Source organism: Nicotiana tabacum, chromosome 19 (assembly GCF_000715075.1).
Source record: "Nicotiana tabacum cultivar K326 chromosome 19, ASM71507v2, whole genome shotgun sequence".
Taxonomy (NCBI): Eukaryota; Viridiplantae; Streptophyta; class Magnoliopsida; order Solanales; family Solanaceae; genus Nicotiana; species Nicotiana tabacum.
In genome coordinates this window covers 4399074-4425826 of record NC_134098.1, presented here as the reverse complement: position 1 = coordinate 4425826, position 26753 = coordinate 4399074, and the positions used below count along the sequence as shown (strand labels likewise).

Genomic DNA, 26753 nt, shown 5'->3' with positions numbered 1-26753 from the left:
TATATAATCATCCTTGTGCGCCTCCAATGCCCTTTGACACGGCCTCACTAGGTTGTTGGCATAGTCTCACGAGGGCGAACGTTCTCATAGCTGTATGGATATTTTCCAAAGGCGTAGGCAATGAGCAAGTACATATTGCGCTAAACCTTACCTCATAATTCCTTCTGAGGCATTAATAGCCTCGCCTACTAACCAGAATGTAAAAAATATGAAGTAGCACAAACTAAGTAATGTATGATCATCATAGAATTGATAACATACTCTATGGTGATATTACATATTATTATGCTAATAAAATGGTAAAATAAAATAATGTAGGAATTAGTGTCTTGACCTTTATACTCTTGACCTTTATACTCTATCTTTGTGAAATTTTCGACTTGTAGAATCTTGTCATCATTATGTACCCTCATAAAGATGTATTCAAATTTCATCATTTCTTCTTTGATCGGTTGGACTTGTTGGATCTTGTTGATGTTATCGACGCATTCAATTTGTGTTTTGCATCCCTCATTGGTGGTTTCTTAATGGTTACTTCCTCATTTACCTTGTCTTCCCAACTCTTCTTCCTTGTATGTGATTTCTTACCTTTACCACTATGCATAGGCGATAAATTTCATCTTCCTCTCCTTCCTCATACAGATCTTTTCCCATGTTCACTGGATGGGGAAAATTTTGGACGCGATCAAGTGTCATCAAGGCATTTTCATCTTGTGTATTTGCCAAAGCTGCCGTATTTTGATGTTTTTCTATGCCTTGCATCTTGTTCCCGTTATTAATCACATGTCCAGTGCTAACAACTTGAGATGAAGTTAATGAATTTACAGGCTTAAAGCTTACTAAAGCGTCCAGTAGCTTTTTGTCCTCCAACGAGATAACTACTGTACTTATATCCTGCTACTGTTGTCCAGCATTTGAAGGCGTCACTGCAGCACCTGGAGTGCTTGCAATCTGTTGTTGTTGTCCAACCTTTGATGTTGTTGCTGCATTTCGATCATCAGTAGTAGTAACAACTGAATTGTTTAGATTAAGTTGTTGTTGTTGCACAATAGATGTAGGTGTTACTGAATTTTGGCTTGTAGCACCACATGGAGAATTTCTGGGAATGAATGCTGGAGCATTCAAGTTAAGCTTGCTTTTGCAACTGGAAATCGAGTATGTTTTTGGCAGTGTTGGTGAGCCTAATGAAAGCACATCTTCATCTTCACTCTCTTGAACAGCATAATCAGTAGATTCCCCAGCTTCCACATCCCCCAAGTCCTCTTCTTCATCTTCCTCACCTTGGTCAGCCAAAGTTTTGGATTTACTAACCATCTCTCTCAAATTTGCTTGTACAATTTCATTATTATTTCTAGTGGACAGCATCAACTGCCCAGACTAGCTTCCATACTCACCAAAAGACTCAGCTGACTGTGAAGGAACTTCAAATATAGATGTGTTCAAAGTAACTATTGGTTGTTTAACCATAGTGGTATTCACTACCATTGATGCCAGGGCATCTTTGATAATTTGTTCCATACGAGGACTGGAAAAATGCAATGTAGGTGTATTGGAACTGTAAGCTTACTTGCCAGTAGTGGTATTCACTACCATTTCAGCCTGAGCATCCTTTACCATTTTGTCCAAATCTGGATTGGATATGTGTAAAGTTGGTGAGGATGCATTAGGTACTGCCATAGCCTTTTGTTCGTCGACAGAAGCAAGAGCAAGATCCTTTGAGACTTTTTATCCAGCATCTGCATTCTTCTTGGACTGCTGGTGTTTGACACTGCTTTGAGGCTTAGAAAGCGTAGATGTTGAGACTAAATCATGAACAACCTGATGTACAATATTCTCAAAATCACCCAACACAGATTCATTCAACAATACATCAAAGGAGTTGGAGACACTTACATTCTTTGATGCAGTAGACTGGTTTTTACTAACTAGAGCATTCTGCTTCTTTGGTGATCGATTCACCACTGTCTAGTCCCTACCATTTGATTTTTGCATTGCTTGGACATCTGAATTTTGAGTATCTGCTGTCTCCAAGTGAGCTGTAACAGACTTGCCACCAAAATCACGTCCAATTTTTCCTGGAGAAAGTAGCTGCACAGCTTGTACAATAGTAGCTACAAGGGCTGCTGGTTTTTCAACTAGATCAACTAATGCAGCAGGATTTTTAGCAATTCCAGCAGCCTATTTTTCCCCCTCTAACACCTGTGAGAACTTATTCATAGCTACTGCAATTCTAGTAGTTGATTGCTCATGAAACATCAATCGATCACCATATTTTCCAGGTGCATTAAAGCACCAGCAACCTGAGTACTACTGGAGACTCCTCGATCAGTTGCCTGTCTTCCCATATTAGCAACAGTAATTTTTATTGCTGCTTGTGTACCCTGATGATCCTTTTCCTTCCCCTGGCCATTACAAAATTGCCCAGCCCCTTTAACACTAGATCCTCTAATACCAGTAACATCTAATCTAGATGTTTGGACAACTGCTTCAAGAGTATTAGTTGTGACAGATCATGCACCTACTATTAATGAAATAGTACCAGCTTTACCTGGATTATTAACCACCTGCCCAGCTAATTCCTCTTCATTCTCACCAGCAACCTTGTCAACGTTATCCTTCCCCACATGTGGCTCCAAAGTCGTGTTAATCCGAGCTAATGCTCGATTAATAGTAACTACATTAGCCTCATGATTTGTATCAATATCACATCCACGATCCTCTCTATTGGTATCACATGTTGATTTCATAGCTAGCTGCACCCCAATATTTGCAGTTTCTTGAATTTTATTTGCAGCTCGTTTGGCATTCAACAACTCCCTAGCATCACCTTTTAACTTCAACATTACTCAGCTCCACACCAGTCATATCAACTTGCATTGTATTTTCTTCATTCACTTCCCTGTTTCTTCCCTGCATCGATCGACATGAGCTTTCATCATGTCCCTGATGCTTACAGAAGGTACAATACTTTTGGAGGTTATCATACACCACCTGTTGATGAAACTCCACATACTTCCCAGAACCTTTGTCGACAATGTGAATCTTAAATTTCTTAGGATGTTTGTCCAAAAGGACTAACAAAACCTTAACTCTCGCAGCACTTGGCCTAGTACAATCCTGTGTCACCTTGTCTACAGCAAGAGATTTCCCTACTGCTGAAGCGATCGACATTAACGATGTTTTTGCAAAACAATTAGGGGGCAGGTCTGGCAAAGAAATCCACACAACTGACTTCGATGTTTCTTCTCTAGGATTGAAACCTAACATCCATTGGAATGTTCTAAAGAAAAATTCATCCCCTTTAGATTTAATATATCCAGTAGACCTTGATACGAACTAGACATAGTCATCATGTAAATCATACCTTACTAATATATGTCGAAATTTAAGCTGCCCAATGTTACAATATCCTTTAACCTCGAACTGTTTCGCAAAAATCTTTCTAAACTCATGCAACTCTGGTTTTCCATATAAAAACTTGACGATGACTGCTTGGTGTAGCTCTTCTTCGATGGTGAACTCGTTAACCTCCTCCATGGTAAATTCAATGGTTGGTTCTCCATGATCAATTTTAATTGGAAGTAAACTTATATTTTGACGATTTTGAGTAGATTCTTTGGTAACAAATCACGCTGCATATGACTTCTTAGGATTAAGGCTAGTATTTGTCACATTAGGGTTATGATTCTACTCTCCCACAGCCAAATATTGGAAGAGACGTTGGAAGCCATGAAAGGGCTCTAGGTCGCCATTCCTTGAGAGAGAGAAGAGAGAGGCAAGAGTTTTTTTCTTAGGAGCAACTGTATGTAGCTTGATACCTCAATTGCCAACATTTTTTTTTGTTTTTTTTGGTTAATCCACTAGGGATTGTTCCTACAGATGATTTTCATATATATAAAACTAAAGTACAATAAGGAGGGGGACATAAACTTTACCTCCGAATAAGTGGTTGGTATCAAATGACTACTAAATCTATAGCCACTTGATCCCTTACAAGTATGTGTAGTCAGACCTAAATGAGTGTACCATTTTACTAACCAAAAATGGTAGCCTAATGATTTACAAAAACTGGGTAAAGTTAGGTCAACTATAAGACTAGATTCAGAAGACTCATCCAATATAAATTTGCTCTTATAATACAACAAAAGACATGATTTCCCTATGTAAGATGACAAAATCATAATACAACAACATAGGATAGGTAGTAAAGGATACATCAAAGTTATCTTCATGTTAGCTTGAACAATAAAGGAAGCCATTGTGAAGGTAACCCAAGTAGATGCCAAAACCTGTGCAGAAAACTGTCCAAAACATGTGTTGCATATTGTTGATTGCTCAATTGCAATCAACTCCAAAAATTCAGAAATATTAATGCTTCTTGGTTGTTGTCTTGAATCATATATGACACTACCGAGTGGTGGACAATGCAGTGACCAAAAAAACTTGTTGACAGAAGAGGGGAAGCAACAATTATCCTGGTGATTCCGGGTAAATGGAATTTCCCCACCACATTCCCGCCACTGCAGCTCCTTATTATTTCCCCTTCCTCTATACTTCATGGATTTTTCAGTGCACTCCCACCACAGTTGACATTTACAAATCTTTGTTCAGGTTTGCTCCAAACAACCTGCCTGATATTGATGTAGTGTTTGATGCTCTCAGCAATGGGGTATAGATCCTCCCAGTTTAGTGGCCAGCAGATTCAAGGGTAGGTTGTTTTCATGAGCATGTGAATATCTGAGTTGATGGAGTAGATGACTCTAGTAAGGGAGGAAGTTTTGGTGCCATATTTTGCATTGCACCTATTCTTCCAAATGTTCCAGCAGATGATGGTTGGTACAATGTCAAGTAAAAGCTTCAGCACTTCATTCTTTATTTTGTGAAGCCACTATTTCATCAGAAGAAGTCTCAGAGGCATTTCAGCAGTGTGGATACAAGCTGGTCCTGCAAACCTTTTTCATACTGCCAATGCAAAGTGACCCCTACTGAAAATATGATCCACAAACTCTGCCCCTGGTATATAACAACATACACATCTGGATACAGTAGGACTACTAAATAAGAGAATCCTATCATCTGTAGGCAATTTGTGTATGAGATATCTCCACATATAGAAGGACGATTTAAAAGGGATTCTCTTATGTCATGTCATTTTATTAGAGAAACATATCTACCTCTTCTTTCTGATCAAGTCCCATCCAGAGGAGCATGTGAAGTTTTCTTTCACATTTGGGATCCAAATAGGTTGGTCATTGAGTTGAGGGTTGTGATGAATTTGGATTTGAAGGATGGCAGGTATTAAAGGTGTTGGGACAACTTCATTCAGCTTCTGCAAATTCTACTGGCCTTGGTCCCAGAAATTGGCCATAGTTATGTTGCCTGGCCTTCCTCCTGCATTTCTATATTGAGCAAGTGCACCAGCTCCCAACCAGTTGTCCCACCAAAAACTGCAGTTACTAGAATATAGTCTCCGAATTATGTGTTTTTCAACTTCTCTTTTGTTAGTCATAATTTTCTTCCATGTTTGTGATTGCCCAGAATTCCCTTTTTTGGAAATGGGATTTGATCTTTGGCAGTATTTAGCTCCGCTAAACTGGCTCCATAGTGACTCTTTAGTTTTGAAAAGCCACCATTTTTTGTATTTCATGGTTTGGCAGATATCCTCCATTGATCTGAATCCAACATCTCCTTCTCAGTTGGAAATGCTAGATTTTGCCAAGAGGTCCAGTGGTATTTGTTTTTATATTTCTCCATTCCCCAAAAGAAGTTAGTTGCTAACTTCTCAACCTGCCTCAGTATAGTTTTGTGTGTGGGGGGGAGGGGGGGGGGGATAAGGCTGACAACAAGTGTGTAGGTAAATATTGGAGCACATACTTAATAAAAGTGGCTCTGCCTCCATAAGAGAGGATTCTGCTTTGCCACCCTTTAATTATGCTTACCACCTTAGCTACCAAGGAGTTGAAATATACTATTCACATTCTTCCTGTGTATAATGGACACCGCAGGTAAGTAATGGGAGATTCTTTCTTGGTGAAACTTGTGACCTGCTGAACTCTTCTGATGGAAGCTGGGAATGTAGAAGGAGAAGCCATGAAGTGGCTTTATGCCTATTGATTTGTTGCCCAAATGTGTGTTCATAATTGCTGAGAACCACCATAATATTCTGCAGTGATGCTCTACCTCCTGATGTAAAAATTATGATGTCATCTGCAAATCTTAGGTGGTTGACCTGTGGATCCCTCTTTTCCATGTAGAAGCCATTAAAGAATTGATCATGGGTGAGTTTGTTGAGCATCCTAGAAAGTAGTTCAACTCCTATGATGAACAAAGATGGGGCCAGTGGATCACCTATTTTCAAGCCTCTAGTAGAGTGAAAAAAATAACATCTATTGCCATTGATGATCACTAAGTACCAATTATTTACATAGTTCTCCATATCATGTCAATTATTCTTTCATTAAATCCCATTCTTCTCAGCATAATACATGTAAAGCTCTAGGATACCCTATCATAAGCTATTGCCATGTCCAGCTTGATAACAACATTTGACCATTTGTTTGGCTTTTTGATGCCTTGCACAATTTCCTGTGCAAGAATTATGTTTTAAGAAATACTCCTGCCCTTAACAAAACCATACTGTTTGGGTGAGATGATTCTAGGAAAGATAGGGCCAAGTCTGGAGCAGATAACCTTTGAGATGATTTTGTTGAAACAATTGCTGAAGCTGATAGGTCTGTATTCAGTGAAGGAGTTGGAAAATTCAACCTTTGGTAGCAAAACTAGGCAGGCACTAGTCATGTACTAAGGCATATCTGAACCACCAAAGAAGGCTAGAACAACTTGTAGTAGATCAACCTTGATGATGTCCTAGCAGGATTGAAACAACTTTCCATTCATGCCATCAGGACCTGCTGCACTTGTAGGATTCATTGAGAAAACAACTTCCTTGAGTTCTTCAATTGTTGGATCTCTGGTGAGAAGGTCATTTTCTTCATCTGTGATAAATGATGGAATACAAGATAGCAAGTCTTCTCTAATGATGCCACCCGTTTCTGTAAATAGATCCTGAGAGTAGTCACAAACAGCTTTCCCTATAGCTTCATCACCTTGCACCCATTCACCTTTAATGTCTTTGATTTTATGGATAAACAACTTTCTTCTTCTTCCACTCATTAAACTGTGGAAGTATCTTGAGTTTTCATCACCATCTTTGAACCACTGAAGCTGTGTTTTTTGCTTCAGAATAGACTCTTCCAACTTCATATACTTTCTATACTAAGTTGTTACATCTTGAAAGTTCATTCTGCCATCAGCATCATTTGTTTGTGCCCAAGTCATTTCTTCCTGCTTCACTTTTTCTTCATATTCCTTGGCCTTCTGAACAATATCCCCATATTCCTGCCTCGACCATTTACTTAAGGCATTAGAGGCTGCTTTAAGCTTTTGATGGAAGATCTATATAGGATTGCCTCTGACTTCCCCATTCTAGACTTCATGAACAATGGATATGAAACCTTCATTTTCACCCAACAGTGGAGAAACTTGAAATATTTTTTGCTGGTATCCTGCCTGGCATTCATCTCCATCAGCAGAGGATTGTGATCAGACCCAGTGGAGGATAGGTATGAAATGGTGGTAGCTGGGAAGGACATCAACCAGTTGTCATTTACCATCCCTCTATCTTATCTCTTCCAAATTATTGATCCTGGACCTCTTCCATTGGACTATGTATACCTAGGTCCATAAAACCCCAGGTCTACAAGTCCACAATCTTCTATCATACTGAGGAATTCTAAGCTCTTGATCATTTGTATGGTAGACCCCCTATCTTTTATTTAATGGATGTAATAACATTGAAATCTCCAATCACACACCATGGGATGGTACAGGTCAAGGATTTCTTCCTCAGTATGTCCCATCGTGGTCTTCTGAGATTTGCTTTACACTTGGTATAGACAACAGTTAACTGGAAAACTTTAGCTGCTTCTACATGCTTTAGTTCAACAGTATTTGCTGCTCATCTTGGTCAATGACTGAGCCTATAAATTCTTGGTCCCAAAAGATCCAGATTTTTTTGTTGATATTTGATGCTTCTTGATGCATGGAAAATTAGATTATGTAGTAGTTCATATGAGTGTTGTCAAGGAAAGGTTCTAGGACTAAAATGAAGGATAATTTGTGAAGGTGTTTGAGAGTTCTGAGTCTTTCAATGGTTCCAGAGGTTCTTATACCTCTTGTATTCCATGTGATTGTACTAATCATTAAAAGTGTTTGAGGAGGGTGTGCTTTGGTGGAAAGGTAGAGATGGTTGCTTTTCTTCTTGTGAGGTAATGTGATGGCTTATTTCTAGGGGAGAGTCCTTGTGGTTCAATGACTGTTGCACTATCAGAATGACCATTAAAAGCAGTAAGAAGATTACTGCAAGTATTATCATCCTTCAAGTCTTCACTATGTTCATCATCTGTTTCATCACCAATATCAACTTCATCCTCAGACTGTATATACATATACTCATCTGTTGCCTCATGCAATGGTGAAGGTGAAACTAATGCCAAAGTACCTACTTCCTTTATTAGAGGTGAGGGTGATACATATGGTATAGTTCCTACTTCCTTAACAAGAGGTGAAGGTGCTACATGAGACATAGTTCCTACTTTCTCTACATGGATTTGAGTAACAGAGTCAGCCCTAGTTCCTACTGCCTTAGACACAGCTGAAAAACCAGTAGAAAATAATAGTACCTGCTTCCTCCAAATGAGATGAGGGTGCCACATATGATTCTACTCATGTAGTCAAAGTTGAGGGTGAAAAATGGGGTTGAACATCAGATTCCATAAATCTGTCTACAGAGTTGATATTTGTTTTAGCCAAAGCAGCTTCCTGTTGTCTTTTCATTTGCCTTCTTTTTTTCTGACTTGGATTATTCTTTGATTTTGTTTAGGACAATTGATTTTTCATGGGAGCTTTGCCTCTGTCAACTGTGCTTTTGTGATCATCATCAGTACCAATTACCCCACTTGTTTCAATGCTAACAATAAGAGTCTTCTAAGTAGACTGTTGAGTGGTAGCAGGGTTTAAATGGTCTATCCTAGGGTTACCTTGTGCATCAGCACAGTCATGCAAAACATGAGGAACACCCACCCCCTTTGGGTCCCCAACCTGATCAGTTATAGGTATCTTCTGACCATTCTCCTTTCTTCTATTAACTTCAACATCAACCACATTGGGGTTGGGAATGGAATCTTTCGCACTCTCCACAGCAACTGGAGGATCAACTTGTGAATTAGGAACAATACCTGAGTTCTAGTTAGGGTTAGCCTCTTGTGCATAAACTACTTGTTCACTAGTCTGTTTGAATTTCTGCTGCCTGCATCTTTAGTTGACTCTCCTAAAATTCTTATTTTTTTGAGAGTGTCATTGATCTTTGGAATGGTTATCCCTTGTAATTTGTTGAGCTGCAGCTTTTTGATTTTCATTTCTTTGCTGATCTCCCCTTTGGTATTGCATTACCATCTTTTGCTTGGAATTCCAATTGTTGTTTTTCCCCTCCATAGCTTGTTCCTGGTTATGTTGAAATCCCCTTACATGCACTTTCCTATTATCGTTCTGATTCTCATTGTTTCCAGATGTCTCAGTTGCTGCTTTCTTTTGGTCCTCCTCTTCTCTTTTTCTTATAGAACAATGGTATTCCTCATGTCCCAAATGCCTGCAGTGTAGACAGTAGGTTGGAAGATCTTCATACACTACTTCCAACCACTGCTCATCCATATTGACATCTTGGTCATCATCAAAACCAAACCACACATGGTGAGACCTATCCTTAGTTAAGTTTACCTGCATCTTCATTTTTGCTACACTTCCCTTGATTTTTGCATTGAGGCAAGGTCCATATGTAATATCTTACCTATGGGTGACAGCTAGACTGATAATACCTCCATATAATAAAAGTGCCAAGGCAATTCAGGAATGACTACCCATACTGGGACAATTGGGGTGTCCTCATTAGGCTTGAAGTTGGGAGACCAGGCTGAAGATTCATTCTTTGACCTTAGATGTACCTGAATTGTTTGGTCCAGATAGTGGTGTGGTCATACTCATTGTCTAGATCAATGTACACTATTCGAGCATTGAAATGGGATATGTTAACTCCTCCTTTAAGCTCAGTTTGAGCTATAAAGCTTCTTCTAATCACTTCTATTCTGGGCATAGTGTTAAGAGATTTGCCCACAATAGGGTATTGGTATCTATTGGCTAGAGTGACCATATAGTCTTTCCTGGTGAAGATAACCACTGGTTGACCCTGTTTGGTGGTTATTTTGGGGGTGTGAATTCTATTCGGGCTAATTCTGCAGCATGTTTTGCTCTTAGTTTGGTAGCTAGGGATTGTGTGATGGTAGGAGGAGGTGGGGCAGGATAGTTGGGTGGTTGTTTTGTTTGGGTATTGGTTTCTTTTGGTGGAGTATCTGGTTTATTGTAGTGAAGCTGGGCATTTTGGATAGGCTCTGTAGGTGACTTATTGTTCTGTGGGTGTTATGGTTTATCAAAGTTGGCTGAGATCTTTGGGTATGTGGAAGTAGGTGGGGAATGAGTGATCTGGGTTTTTGTTTGAGCTGGTTGAGGAGCCTTGGAAACATGACTAGGTAGCTGTGTGACAAAGGTTTCAGAACTGGTACATGGGATCATTTTTTGTTGAGGCTGGGGCCTCAACTCATCATAATGGGAAGTGTGAGAGGGAATTATGTTTACCTCATTGACTGGTATCTTCTCTAAGTGTCCTGGTGCATTTTGAACACTTACTTGAATGAGGTCGACCACCTGGTTTTCTAATGAAGGAGATAGGGTTTGTGCATCGGTTTTTTGGCTATGTGGTTGCATTTCAATTGCTTGGGGATGTTCACAATAAATATGAGATTTGTTTTCATGGGTGTGATGCACAATGGATTGCTGGGGAATGACTGGTGCATTTGGTCGAACACCTATAATAGTGGTAGCTGTAGAAATCAATTTTGGAGAAGTTGTGACTTTTGCTTGGTTGAACTGAGGTTGTGATGGATTGGGAAGATTCCCTATAGCTCCAGAAATATTTTGGCATTGACCTTGGTCGATTTGGATAGCTGGTTCACCATCTCCGACCAATTGAGCATTTGGGGAAGAAGATGAGGATCGATCACCAGGAATTGGGCCTTGTAAATTGACTTCTTCACCACGATGAGCTTCAGGAACATCCAAAGGTTCATTTTCAATGAATTCCACTTCAATTGGGTGAGTGGAATTTGTTGGGGCTTTTCATCGAACACCTGTTATGTTCGTGACTGTAGAATTGGTTTTTTGAATTGTTGTGGAAATTAGGTAGTTGTAGTAGAGTTTTCAGGATTGGGGAATGTTCTCTAGGTTAGGAGAAATATTTTCACATTGGTTTCGTACCACTTGGATACCTAGAGCGTCTTCTTCGGCAACAGCCACCTCACCGGCGATTTGCAGAACATCTGAGCTCTTATTTCCCATGATAGAATGGTCTGAAATTTGGTGGGGAGGTAGTATTTGACCTGGGTAAGAATCTCCATGGCTTGTAATTTCTAGATTTGGCCTAGAAATGGATTGGGAAATTTTTGAATATTCCAGGCGATTCGAAGCTACAGTGATCGTTGCACCTTTTTGTAGATCTGCAGCAGTTCGCTTGGAATTTTGGAATGAAACCAACTGGGTTTGTGCGCAATGCCAAGGCGGTTCTTTTGGGCCATGTCTGGTGGAATTTCACCCCATGATGGCGGAGTTGTGCCCATTCCGGTGGTAGACTTCCCTTAGCGCCAGAAATCGCCTATCTAGAGGAGTGAGTGTTGTTAAATTTGTGCCAGTAGATTAAGTATGAGCACCAAAGGCTAGGTGGCCTACTCCAGCAGATGACTATACCGGAATGGAAATAAGAGCGTATTACTATGGACTTCGTAATTGGGTTGCCGCGGACCTTGCGGAAATTTAATACAGTTTGGGTCATTGTCGACATTTTGACCAAGTCGGCAGACTTCATTCTAGTTGTGACTACGTATACTTCAGAGAGGTTGGCCCAGATTTATATTCAGGAGATAGTTCGGTTGAATGGTGTGCCTTTTTCCATCATATCAGATAGAGACCCCCAGTTTACTTCGCATTCCCGTAGAGCAGTACTGGGTGAGTTAGGGACCCGTGTAGAGCTCAACACAATATTTTATCTACAGACCGACAGGCACTCGGAGCGAAAAGTTAAGATCTTGGAGGGCATGCTCATAGCATGTATGATTGACTTTGGAGGGCAGTGGGATCGATTCGTTCCTTTGGCCGAGATTGCTTACAACAACAATTATCGGTCCAACATCGTGATGGCTCCATTTGAGGCTTTGTATGGTCGATGATGTCGTTCTCCCATCGGGTGGTTTGAGCCTGATGAGGCTAAGTTATATGGTACTGATTTGGTGAAGGTTGTGTTGTAAAAGGTAAAGTTGAATCAGGAGCGTCTTCGCATAGCATAGTCCATACATAAGAGTTACACGGATCAGAAGGCGCGTCATTTATCATTTATGGTGGGCGAGAAGGTTCTCTTGAAAGTCTCGCCGATGAAAGGGATCATGAGGTTCGGGAAGAAGGGAAAGTTGAGCCCAAGGTTTATAGGCCCATTTGAGGTGTTGAGACGGATTGGAGGGGTTGCTTATAAGCTTGCTGTGCCTCCCAGTCTATCGGGGGTTCATCCGGTTTTCCATGTGTCTATGCTCCGGAAGTATCATGCTGACTTGTCACATGTGTTAGACTTCAACATGATTCAGTTAGATGAGAGCCTGGGTTATGAGGAGGAGCCAGTTGCCATTGTTGATAGGCAGGTTCACCGGTTGAGATCCAAGAGGATTTCCGCGGTAAAGATTCAGTGGAGGGGCCAACTAGTCGAGGAGGTGACCTGAGAGTCCGAGGAGGACATGCAGAGCAGATATCCACACTAAGTTAGCACTCCGGGTATGATTATAAACCGGTTTTGAGGATGAACGTTTGTTTAAGAGGTGGAGAATGTAATGACCAGATAAGTCATTTTTCCTTCTAGAATCTTGTTCCCCTAAATAAGATTTCTCGTGCGTGTTTTTACTATTTTATGACTTGCGGGGATGGTTAGTTCGGGATTTAGAAGGGTCCGATTTGAAATCCGAACACTTGGTTCCTTAAGGTTGGCTAAAAAGTCTAAGTTTGACTTTGGTCAATGTTTTGAGAAAATGACCTCAGAATCAGGATTTGATGGTTCCAATAGGTTCGTATGATGACTTCGAACATGGGCATATGTTTGGAACGGGTTTTGGATGACCCGGGAGCGTTTCGACTCGTAATCGTGAAAGTTGGTTCTTTGAAGGTTTTGAAGTTCTTTAAAATTTTGGTTTGGTGCAGGTTTTGGTGATATCGAGGTCCAAATAGGATTTCGAGATAGGGAATAGTTCCTTAATGTCATTTAAGACTTGCACACAAAATTTTGTGTCATTCCGAGTAGTTTAAGTATATTTTGACGCATTGGGAGTAAATTGAAGAACTTGAAGTTCATATTTTTGATTCAATTGGTTAGGGGTGTGATTCTTTATTTTAATGTTGTTAGGTGCATTCAGAGAGTTTGAAAAAGTCCATTTTATGATTTCAAACTTGTTGGTATGTTCGGGCGGGGCCTCGGGTGTTTATCGGACGAGGCTCGGACCAAGTTGGACTTGGGAAGCTTCAGCTAAAGCACCAGACTTCTAATGTAATTGTACCTACGAGGATATGGCCGCATGTGCGAGCTCGCAGAAGTGAGTTGGAGATCGCAGAAGCGGCCTGAGACTGGCCAGGCCTAGACCGCAGATGCGGCGAATCTTCGGCAGAAGCGGGTTCATAGATGCGAGCTGTGCCGCAGGTGCGATGGGTCAGAGGCCTGGCGCGTTGCGCATAAGCAGACTTTTGACCGCATAAGCGGAAGTCCCTCCGCAGGTGCAAAAATCGCAGAAGGCAAAACCTTCATTGAATGCGGGACTTAGACATTTTTAGCTCATTTATTCCATTATTTGGGCGATTGTTAGAGCTCTTAGAGAGGGGATTTCATCTAACATTTTGAGGTAAGTAATTCCTACACAATGTGATTTGAATACATAGTTTATGGGTATATTATAACATGTAAATTAGTGAAAATTATGGGTTAAGGTGAAAACCTATGGTTTTGATAAAAATGAGATTTAACCACTAAATTTGTTATGGAATATAGTAAAAATTATATATTTGAGTTCATGAGGTTATGGGTAACAACTTTCTTCGAACATTTCCGGAATCCGGGCACGTGGGCCTGGGGGTGAATTTTAGGAATCCTATATTTGGGGTTGGGTAGTCCCTTTAATAGTTTGAATATGAACTTTTGAACATATATTGATTTATTATTAAAACATTTGACTTGTTTTGGACTGTTCGGCACCAAATTGAGGGTTTGAGCATAATCTTGGACCGGAAAGTAGGCTTTGAGACGAGATTAGTTTCTTTTCTAACCTTGTAAGAGGGAATTAACCCCATATGTGAACTTAATTAATTTGTGCTCCTAATTGTGGGGATTACCTACGCACGAGGTAATGAGAGTCCGTACGTAGTTACTATTTATGCTTATGTCCGGGAAGTTTTAGGTTTACACTATGCTTTGTTGACGTCGTTATTTGATTATGCTAATTAATTGCCTTGAATAGATCTGAGGTTGAGGATTTCAAGATTTTAAAAGTTCCTAGTTGAATTTCTTGTTTTGGAAAGAATTGAGGGATATTATGATAACTTGAGAAATTTATGTTCAACCGCGTCGCAAGTATATTCTGCGAGCGGGGTAAATTTATACTACTCTCATAGGAGCGGGTCGTTTTCCTCGGCAAGTTAATAGATGTGTCTATGGTCCATGCCGTCCGACCCTCGGCAATGCACACATTATATCGCATAAAAATAAATCACGTACTTTTAGAACCACAAAATAAAATCTAATTGTAATTACCATTTTCAAGGTAAACATATTGTTTCATTGGCTTGAGAGGTTAAATGGTTAAATGAGGGAAATGATTTGGTTCTTACTAACAGTGTAAGTATTGTTTATTTATTTATTTCTCCGAGTTCTGTTGTCGTTTATATATATCATGTTTAATTAGAATTTTATATTATTATACTCATTATCATTTAGAATTTCTGTATTTTTATTGTTAGCCCATAATAAGTGTCGATGTCGACCCCTCGTCACTACTTCTTTGAGGTTAGACAAGATACTTACTGGGTACATGTTGTTTATGTACTCACGCTACACTTCTGCACTAATCATGAGGGATCTGAGGTAGTACATCTGGATATCAGTCCGGCATGCATCCCTGATTCCCGAGACTTGGCGGTGTGCTGCCCTTTTGAGCCCGTTCTGTAGTAGTCGAGGTCTTTCTATTGCTTGTATATTTTGTCTATTTCACTTCAAACAGTACACTAGTATTCTTTTGTATATTCTACTAGTTGCTCATACACTTGTGACACCAGGTCTTGGCACACACTAGTAGACTTGTGGTTTTTGTTTATTTCTACGGTTATGATTGCACTTAGTTGCTTTCGTTTTATTTATTTTATATCTGTTATTTCTTAAATCTTTTAAATTAAGGAAAGTTTAATTACTTGGAAATCTATAAAAAAGAGAAATCACATGGTTAGTTCACTGTTGGCTTGCCTAGCAGTGGCGCTGGGCGCCATCACTGCCTATAATAGAATTGGGTCGTGACCCATACCATCCTCGAGCTAGCTTAGGCCACATTTTTACAATCCACAACCACGAAACAACCTGCTCCTGAGAATTCCCGGTCTCCAAATCCATAGAATACACGAATCACCATATCTGAGCCCAACTCCACAGCCCGAATGTCCAACACGTCTCTTATACGCAATCATCCTGCGAGGAACACTTATATAGTTCTTCTGCACCACATAGAAAAATCTGAATATCAGCAGTCGATCAACCAGGCGAGTACCGCAATACCAATGAAGAATCTGTAAGTTAAGACACAATGCGCCTTTTGAACATTGAAAATCGTCCATGTCGTCTAAGAATTTATAACCTTCCCTTCAAAACTAAATCGTGACCTTGCAAACGCAAATCTTAATCCCACAAAACACACTGCATATATGAAAAGTACGAGAACCTTATAATCAACTCTGAGTCACCAGCAGAACACATACCCGATCAGTCAGAAACCTTCAATTGATCCCATCTTGGAGAAAATCACAATAAGCAACATGCTCCTCGCGCTGACAGGAAATATCCATCTCAAACCGTGATAAAAATCATTGAGAATACCTCGAAGTCCAATTGCACATAGACAAGCCATAAAAAATGAATCTCTCTAACTCAACCAAGCCACGCAGGTCACCAAACCCAAAGGTATGTCCATAAAATGCCTGTAGAGACTCACCTCATCGCAAATACCCAAAGAATCGGTCATATCCATTACCGTGCTGATCCAACCTACTATTAAATTGTCCTATTTCTCCGAGTTCCTTCCGAATTATCCTCAAGTTGAATCTTCCCCTTGCTAAAACATCACGATCCATACCCAAACTCACCACAAGGGATCCTAGCATAAAATCACATCGCGCTAAGGCCCATAAGCCGGTGTATTCCTTCTTAAGCATCCCAAAAGTACCACAACCGAGACACATATTCTGAAGAGACCTCTTGTGAATCTAAAGTTGTTAGCTTCACCTACCTGATACAGAGACATAGAATCCATAGTGATATAGACATACTACAAGTGTCATCCACTCCGAAAAATCCTCAAATGCCACATATGAATCAGTCAGAAAAAGTTCATCCACTCTTTAGAACCTCCTCGAGTGTCATCCACTCTGCTCAAATCTCAATTGCATCGCCTAAACGGGACGAACGACCTATCCCCCCTTAGCAAGGCGACACCCAAGAAGTAATCCACACATCTAAGCAACCGAGCAAATTACTACTCCATGCGCACTACATCCTTCAAGAATAACAACTCAATCATTCCCTGATTCCCATATACCCATAAAGTGTAATATATCATGCATCCAAAAAAGTTCGTGCCTAAGTCATCCTCAAAACCATATTCTGCAAGTCCTATCCAATCCACAAGTATGCCTCAGACTGAAACCGACACAACACATAACTGTTCATCAACTCGTCGATTGCAAACTTCCCCACTTGGCTCAAAGCTATGGAATAAAATATCAGATAACTTACAATAACCATACCCCATTACTGCCATAATACCGTAGTGAGATTCAACTAAATCCTTCATAAGTTCATGTAACACAAACCATATAATACCTCAAATCATCTACAAATTTCGCATTCCTCCTCGTGACTGTCAAGTCAACTATTGCAACCGATCCAAACTTAAATCGCACAAATATAACCCATTTGTAAAAAGAAAGCCTCCACACAACATCATAAGGATCACACATCCGTAGATTACCCCACAGGTTGTAATCCACATGCTTGGCCTCAAACTGACATCTCTCTATACACTTTTCACAACCACAACTACTACACATTCACTTAATCTTCCTGAGTCTGAACTCATAAAAAAGGCATGAGAATCTAAATCGTTCCACAACTAGGCAACATGAAAGACCCTTCAACCCACTCATAACTCGAGACTATACATCACATCAAGACAGAAATCAAACACCCAATAGTCCTTTTTACATCTCAAGCAAACTCTTTTAGTCACATTCAAACTATTCGAACATTTCCTGCAGTCACATCTTACTCATCATATAGTCATCCAACCACATGCCGAGCCTCAAATTCCACACATAGGAAAACTACCATACATATAAGCCCAAAATCACAAGCTCACATAATCTAAATCCTCGTGCTCAAGCTACAGTCAAAACCTGACCTCAAGTCCTCCAGACTGGCCCAACATCAGCACACAGAATTCACATATCGCACCTTATCCATGGAATCATAAGCCTTCGATGCACAGCTGATACCGAGCGCTCTCATGCTCATAAGAATGCGTCGAAGGAATTCAAAGAGTTACGCTTTATGTTGAATCAATGTCGCACGATAAAGGAAAGAAAGATGGGAAGTTTATCCTAAATTCCTTGTAGCTTCTCGAATATAGTTATGGATGTCAACATACCGATCCGCAAGACTCTACTAGACAGTTGGTTGTTACATTTGAAGGAATTTGATTATCTCAGCTGATTAAACAAATTATTGTAAATTCTGTAAACCATGCTAATTTAAATATTCTAGTTATATTTCAGTTATTATTATTGACCCATAGTGAGTATCAAAGTCGGCCATCTCGTCTCTACCACTTCGAGATTAGGCTTGATACTTACTGGGTACACTTTGTTTATGTACTAATACTACACTTGCTGCACTTTTTGTGCAGGATCTGAGACAGGTACTAGTGGAGGACCTATCATCACATACCCACGTCATTCCTAGGCATAGTGGTGAGCTGCCTTTCTTAGCCGTTCTGCAGCTACCAATGTCTCTTCTTATATTTATATTCTGTCTATTTCATTTCAGACAGTATTTGGAGTTTTGTATAATCTACTAGATGCTCATGGACTTGATGGGGTTGTTGGTGTTGACCATTCTGATGTGCTTCTAAGAAAATAGGAAGCTAATTGATGTGACAATTTTGCGGTCGAATTAGGTTATCTTTTAAGGCTAGGTGGAAATTAACTATCTCCATTCAAGTAATGTATCATTATCTGCTCTGTCACTTTCCCTTTAATCCAGCTAAGGTAGTTAATTCTGCCCACCGCCCATGAAAAAAATGCTGTGCTAGCATAGCAAATTACCAGCCTGTCATTGTGTTTTGGTCCTTTTGGATTATTTTTCTTTCCACTTTGACTACCATGTGAGTCCAACAAACCAGGAACGACAGATATAATTTTGGTTACTCTACCCAAAGGCTAGGATGAACCCTACCCCACATGGTTTATAATTGTTCTAGTGCTATTTCCGTCACATATGAGGTTTTGAAGATGATCAGTCGGATGACCTCATTGACCACCATGCGGTGTAGTCAGTGCTCATAACTGCTGTAGAGTCCATAGAGCTAAGTTCTTCATAATACATGAGAAGGATCAGTCAGGTAAATAATTACAAATGCATGCTGCTTCCCCTTTAGGAAGCAGATTTCAAAAACTTGAACCTTTCCGGACAAATAATATTATTTGAGAAATGCAAGAATTAGGTCCACAAATTTACCTTTTTCTTTTTCATCATGATTTTAGCTGCAGCCTGCAACAAGAGGAAAGATCCCTCATAAGAAACTGTTGAAGAGTCCCACATCGGTCATAAAGGGATGGGTGGTCGCTTTATATGGCTTGGGTAATCCTCGACTCATGAGCTAGCTTTTGGGGTTGAGTTAGGCCCAAGATCTATTTCTTTAACATGGTACACCCATGCCAATTCTTGTTTTCCAATGTTGGGCCCCCATATTAAATTGTCCACGCTCTAAATGTCTAGCCCTGGGCATGGGGGGGTGTTGAAGAGTCCCACATCGGTCCATAAAGGGATGGATGGTTGCTTTATATGGCTTGAGCAATCCTCACCTCATGAGCTAGCTTTTGAGGTTGAGTTAGGCCCAATGTCCATTTCTTTTACAGAAACTTAATCCTAAAATATATACAGGTTTTGAGAGGAGGAGGTGGGGACACAACCAAAATACCAACTGAAACACAGCTAATGTATAGACCTGTGTGCAGAGAAAAACTCCTGTAAGATTCAACTCAATAACCTCCTGCCACTGAGACTTCTTCATTCTCATCAACAAGGTATCGCGTGTGATACCTGAAAAGAAAAAATACGACAACTACTGATTGGACATTCTAACAAGACTTAACATAAAACACGAAAACTGTTGCTAACCTGCATTAACAAATATTGTTTCACTAGTATATTTGGGGTAAAGACACGTTCCTTTTTAAATAGAAAGTTGTACAGATTTCCAACCTTTTTACTTATCCAAAAAAAGTTGCACAGATTTGTTCAGATCCTTAATGCATCAACACAAATGTAAAGTTTATGGTACTATCTTGGAGCAAAATTAATGAAATAGTCTTTTTGACTTGCCTTCACACACACAAAAAAAAAATGTTGCTAACCTGCATTATTGATCAAGATATCAACTGTTCCCCATCGATCAACCACCTACAGGTATGATATGATGAGGTGCATTTTAGCTGGCAACAACTGCGGTAAGATCCAATATTAATTCACATTACTAACAAAAGAGTGTGCTTACAGTTTTCATCATGGATTCTACAGCTTCTTCTTTTGAAACATCACCTCCAAAAGTCAAGGCTTGGCCACCACATGCTTCAATCTGCAAAATACAACTTACTCAGAAAACATCCTCTCTTTTTAGGAACACAACAAACTGCCGAATGCAAGAACCATATAACTTGTTCCCACACCTAAATTAAATAATTGCTGGTTGAAGAAGTAGCCAATGAGAAGCTTTAATTCTAAACAGCAATCAGACAACGTATGGAAGTATTTGTCAAAAGAGTGCCAGACATTCTCTCTTTTTTTTTCAAGCCTTCTAGCATATGTGAGGACTTTCTTTGGCACAGGTAAAGACCTTGAGAAGACATTCTTCATCTTTAACTGAATAGAATACGAGCAGGTCTTATTCATTTACAAGACTGAGATAAACCAAAGTCAATATATGATTGCCGGATTTTTTGGTGGAATGGAACTTCCGTGAAGGTTAGTTAAACCATACACAAACACAGGAACCTGAAATTACACTTCTTGGTAGATAAGCATTAGCCAAGAACAGAAGAAGATTACTATTTGAATATACAAGTATAAAGTATAAGCATTACAACTGCACTGCTCAATTACAATATATATCCATGACTTAATCGGCCTTGCTTGGTGAATATTACCAGCAAAGATATATGGCAACAAACCAGTTTAGGAACTGGGGAAGTATGGGCTCACCCCTTTACCCTACTCCCACTAAAATAAAGCTTCCTATCACTGACCTGTTCAAACTCGTGATATGCGTCCAATCGTGACACCGGGTCTTGGCACACACATTGGTAGAAGTTGGTATTTATTATTTTTTTGGAATAAAAGTTTAACCAATGTACGTTTGACTTATTAGTTGGCTTGCCTAGCTGTAGTGTTGGGCGCCATCACGATCTATAGGTGAAATTGGGTCGTTACAATAACTACAATTAAGCAAATCACTAAATATCAAAGAACGACCACTATGGTCAATCTGAGACTCGTATTAAAAATCAAGCTTAACATATGCTGTTATTATTTGTACCCACTGGGGTCATTTATGTGGTTGAATTATATGTTCAAATTGTAATTTCACACTCAGTCATGTTCATTCATTTCATATCATATCTCAGTCTCTGTTACTATTTATTGATGCATCATATGATCATTTTGGGCTGATTTTCATGACATCTTGATCCCGAGAGACTGGAGAGGTTGATGACTAAGCGAGGCCCAGTGCCTAATTGTGAGGATATATATGGGATCGAGCTGCACGCCGCATCATGTTTCATTGTTATATGCCATGATTATCTTGATATAGCGCTTGGACTGAAGGAGCCTCTCCGGAGTCTGTACACACCCCTAGTGAGCGCAGGTACCTACTAAGTGCGAGTATCGAGTGATGAGTGACTGTGAGGAATGAGCGACTGTGAGGAAAGAGTGACTGTGAGGAAAGAGTGATTGTGAGGTTGGAGTGAATGGGAGGACTGAGAGACTGTTACTCTGAGAGGATGCATTGATTTCATTATTTGCTGCATGTCAGCTGTCATATATCACTATTTTGGAAATTGCGGAAAACTATTATTTTCTTTTTCAGTCAAACTTGATATGAAATTTTTGTGAAATCTTAAAAGTTGAACTTGAGAGCATGCTTACCCTTTTATGTTGGAAAGTACTGTAATTGGACTTAGCTGAGAAACTCGTCACTACTTTCACTTATTATTAATTATTGTTACTTACTGAGTTGGTTGTACTCATACTACACCCTGTACTACGTCTTTACATCCAGGTGATTTTGGATATGGTGGGTGTTGATTCTTTCGCACAGTTAATTTTTCGGAGATTCAGAGGTAGCTGCCATGTTTCGCAGACCTTGTCTCTCCTTCCCTATCCTCTTGTTTATTATATCTGAGTGTAGATCATTAAATACCGTATTTTTCAGACGTGTAATGTATAAATGCTCATGTACTCAGTGACACCGGGTTTTGGGAGTAAATTTATATTCAGTATTGGTGGGAGTTTTTCCCTTAATTAATTATTATGTTTTCAGTATTTAAAAGAAATTGTGGGATTTGATGTTGTCGGCTTGCCTAGTATCGAGATAGGCTCCATCATGACGAGTGAGATTTTGGGTCGTGACATTAGTAATCTTTTCTTTTCCATCTATAATCATTAAAATTCAAAAATACAAGAGATGTTACTCCTCGTTCAATAGTCCAATTCCCAATAAAAGATATAAACAATTGTGAAAATACTATAGATCTGATTATACCGTGTTTGGTATAACTGAAACAATTTTTCGTAATAAAAATTTGTTTTGCAAATCCAAATATTTTCTAATATTTGATTCGTAAGTGAAAGATATATTGGTGAGTGAAAGATATAAAGATTGATAATAATAATATTAAAAATTTATAGTTCATTTAATTGATAAAAAAATTGAGTGTTAAAAATTAACAATAACGTCTAAAGGTTAATGGGAGCAAGTAGAAGAAAGTTAAAAGTTAAGATAGTTGCTATAGAGGAAATGACTTCTGCATAAAGAAGCTTTTTTTATGCAAAATGTCTTACTCGGAATACATTTATAGTTACCAGACATCATCAATATCAAATATACCTAAATATAGAGAATTGATGCATATAAAGAGAGCGGGTAAATGTGTATTACCCTCGTTGTATTTTCAATTAACGATCGAGAAATTTTTTATAATTTGACATTCATGAATCTCAAAATGGTTGATCTTACTAGGGCTTATATTGGGTATATGATGAGTATTAACGTGAAAGATATTCTGAACAGAATGTCATCCACTCTTTACCTCTAATGAAGCAATCAACTTTCCTTTCACACCCATATCTTCTTCTCCACAAATAGCAATAAGTGGTAAAAATAAAGTGGTGAGAAAATGTTTAGAACTTGTAGTCTCTTTATAAAGATTTTAGGAAATTTCAAATTCTGGCCCCCTTTGAATTTCAATGGCGTGTCCATGTTGAATTGATTACTAACTATATATTTTTGACCTTGCGAAGGGAGCTTTGGCGTAACTGGTAAAGTTGCTACTATGTGACCAGGAGGTCACGGGTTCGAGCCGTGGAAACAACCTATTGCAGAAATGCATGGTAAGGCTACGTACGATAGACCCTTGTGGTCCGGCCCTTCCCTGGAACCCGCGCATAGCGGGAGCTTAGTGCACCGGGCTATTCTTTTTTATATTTTTGACCTTATATATATAGTATAATTTCTCGATAAAAGGGTCCATGTATCCCCAGTTCTGCCCCTAGTTAAGATGGCTATTTTGTTGGCAAACGAAGAGCCGGAATTTATCCTTATTGATAGAGAGATGAATAAAGATTTTTTTTTAATTATTTTACTTTCTTGGCCAATTCAAAAGCCAAGATTTTAATTGTTTTTCTTTCTTGGCTAATTTAAAAGTAAGGTTTTTAATTATTTTACTTTCTTGACCAATTTTGAGTATCATATATATTTGTTTAATTGATTCCTTTAATTAACATATCTATTAGGCCATATGCCTATTGTATGAGAAAGAGGATTTTAAATGGACCATATTTCAGCCACAAAATAATGTCCTTTTAGGATTTGCAAAATGTGATGAGAAATAAGCCATTGTTAACTTTTCATGAGTTTTTCCAATTTTCCTTGCACAGTAAGTTAGAAACTTCTTTCTCGATAAGTTGATAAATTGGAGTTGCAAAGGTCAATCAAAAGAACATGTGATTGTCATGTCTTAAATTCACGTGATCATGAGGAGCGTAAAATACAACACAAAATTATTGCTCATTAGTCAAAGATAGTATAGAATAACTACCGTCTTTATAGGGATTGGAAATAAACAATGTTCAAATAATCTTTAGTTAATTACTATCCAGAAAAATTAACACTCGATTGGATGATTGTCAACTACGATTAACTATTAAAAATTAAGCAATTATCAATTTATCATAAAAGATAAGAATTGAGCAACACATAAATATCATTGAGATAAATAAGAGTAATTGACTAGACAGGTGCAAGATAATTGACTCAAGATCCAATTCTTGAATTAGTTCACTCAATAATATTGTTCATTCTCACGAATTCAACAGATAATCAAATTACACTTGAAGTTAATGGTCTTCTTTTCATTAAACGTCAATTCTATAATTAATCTGATTGAACCACGGTGAACAATTGCAACGAATAAAATGATGGTTATGGTCTAAAGTGCAATTTCTCACGTATATTTTCCTATTTTCTAGTTTTATCAATAATTCAAGAGGCTCATTCGATTACCTAGTTGAATCACGAATTTAAACTAGAGCATATGATTTAAAAAAATTCAATATATGCTCATCTTTCGATTAAGCTAAATAATAAATAACTTCATAATACGATTTAAAATTCCATCAATTAATTCAAATAATTTTCAAGAATTGAATCCCTATCAAATTATCAGTACACCATATCCGTCAACACCCTAAGGTAAATTACTCCATAGCAATGAAAACATTCATCTCAATAAGGTTTATAAACATAGAAAATATTAATTCTAATGATTCGATACAAACTCTTGTATTACACCGGTTGTTGGTTGAAATCTTGAAGAATTCTTCTGTCTCTTGGCTTAGTTGCTTTTCAAATTTTTCGTAGGCTAAAGTCCCTTCAAAAATATAATTTTGGTGTGTTTATACCGGGTAGAAGTGGGTCCGGACATAACTACTTTTTCCAGGCTGAAACATGAATTACTCTAACAAAATTGCACAGAAGCGGCACAGGGCGCAACGCCAAATGCGGCGAGCCTATGGGGAAATTCAGAGGGTTGTTAATTCTGTCAGCATGCGGAATTTACACTGCCGCGCCGTGCCTCACGATTCCCCATGTGGCACGGTAGTGTAAAATTCTTAGAGTAATGTTTTCTTCTACTTTTTGACATCTAGACTTGGTCCTCGACCCCCGAACGATCCCGATTTAATTCCTTGGGCTATTCATTAGATTTCAAAGCTCCAAATTATTCGATTTAGCTTCAATTTATATTTTTAACTCGGAATCACTTCTTGCAAAGCATAAAACACTTAATAAGTGTCATTCACTATCATTTAAGCTCAAACACACGAAAAGTGCAGTAATTTGAGTGTAAAATACAGCTAAAACAAGGGTTACTATCCTACCATCAACTCCCCACACTTAAACTATTGCTCATCCTCGAGCAATCAAATTACACTTCACATAGAGAAGACATCTTTATCAAAAATCTTCCCTAACACATCATGCCAAGAATATATAAAGCAGACTAAGTACCCCTATCATAACATCATAGCCTCACAAATTGACTCAAAAGCATCACACATTTTTTACAGCCTGCTCACTTTGTGATAACTTGACATGTAATTTAGAGTTTTAAATCTTAATTCTGTATTTTGAAGCCTCCAATAGTTTCTTTAAGACTTCTTCGATTTTCGTGCACAGTCCGAATGTTTTTCCGGAAGGCTTATATGTTAACAAATGATAAAATATAAAATATTACCTTAAAAATCTATTTGAGTTGACTTCGATCAACCTATTCAGCAAACAGACCCAAATCTGTAATTTGACGGTCTCGGTGGGTCCGTATCGTGATTTGGGAGTAGGGAGTATGCCCGGAATCAAAGGCGAAGGTCGCTAGCTTGGGTTATCTCTTTTTATTAAAAATTTAAAGTTTAAAGGTTTAATGACTTTAAATAATTGACCAATGCTTGACTTTGTTGATACCGGATCCGTATTCATGTTTAAGAATCCGGTATAGAACCATTACTTTATTTATGACTTGCCTGTCAAATATAGTGAGAAACGGAGTTGGTTTGACGTGATTCGGACGTCCGTGTTAAAATAGATATTGTAAAATTTTCTTGAAGATTTCATTTGGTATGGTGTCCGATTCGTAGTTCTAGGCATTATTTTGGTGTTTGATCGCGTGAGCAAGTTCGTATGATGTTTTTGGACTTGTGTGCATGTTTGGTTTGGAGCATGCATATAATTGGCTCAACAATTTGGCGGGTCACATGCATATAATTGGCTCAATAAAGAAATACATATATCACTACCTAGACTGAACAAGACTGCTATTTTGCTTTGCAAACACATGGGACAAGTTCTAGACATCAACTGACATGCACAAAATATTAACAAAATCTCACACACATTGGCACATAATTCGCTTTGGATCACGTATATTTCGACTCTCTAGTCAAAGCAGTTAAGCAAAGTCGAGATCAAACAAATTAAGGTACTTATCCATGAGTCAAAAACTGAGCCTAGGCGTCATAACTAAGGAACTCACTACTCTCAAGGTATACACAGTCAAGGAAAATTGCTTCATATTATTATGACTCAAGATTCTTTATTCCTACAAAAAAAAAAAGTTAACTACACTCGGTTCAAGTAAAACCCTTGGAAAAGACTGCGGCACAAAAAAAAACCAAAGGAGAATTATTACACTATCTAGGA

At 38.7% G+C, this 26753-nt stretch overlaps 2 long non-coding RNA genes across 2 annotated transcripts; both read right to left on the bottom strand.

Annotated features, from left to right (window-relative positions):
• Positions 1–203: 203 nt before the first annotated feature.
• LOC107801350 (uncharacterized) lies at positions 204–4080 on the bottom strand. The gene is made up of 2 exons (XR_012703177.1): positions 1894–4080; positions 204–1818 (listed from the first exon to the last, which is right to left on the bottom strand). It is a non-coding gene; the product is annotated as an uncharacterized LOC107801350 (long non-coding RNA).
• Positions 4081–18636: 14556 nt separating this feature from the next.
• On the bottom strand, positions 18637–20475 carry LOC107801343 (uncharacterized). The gene is made up of 5 exons (XR_012703239.1): positions 20452–20475; positions 20280–20360; positions 20140–20185; positions 19731–19825; positions 18637–19273 (listed from the first exon to the last, which is right to left on the bottom strand). It is a non-coding gene; the product is annotated as an uncharacterized LOC107801343 (long non-coding RNA).
• Between the last annotated feature and the right edge of the window lie 6278 nt (positions 20476–26753).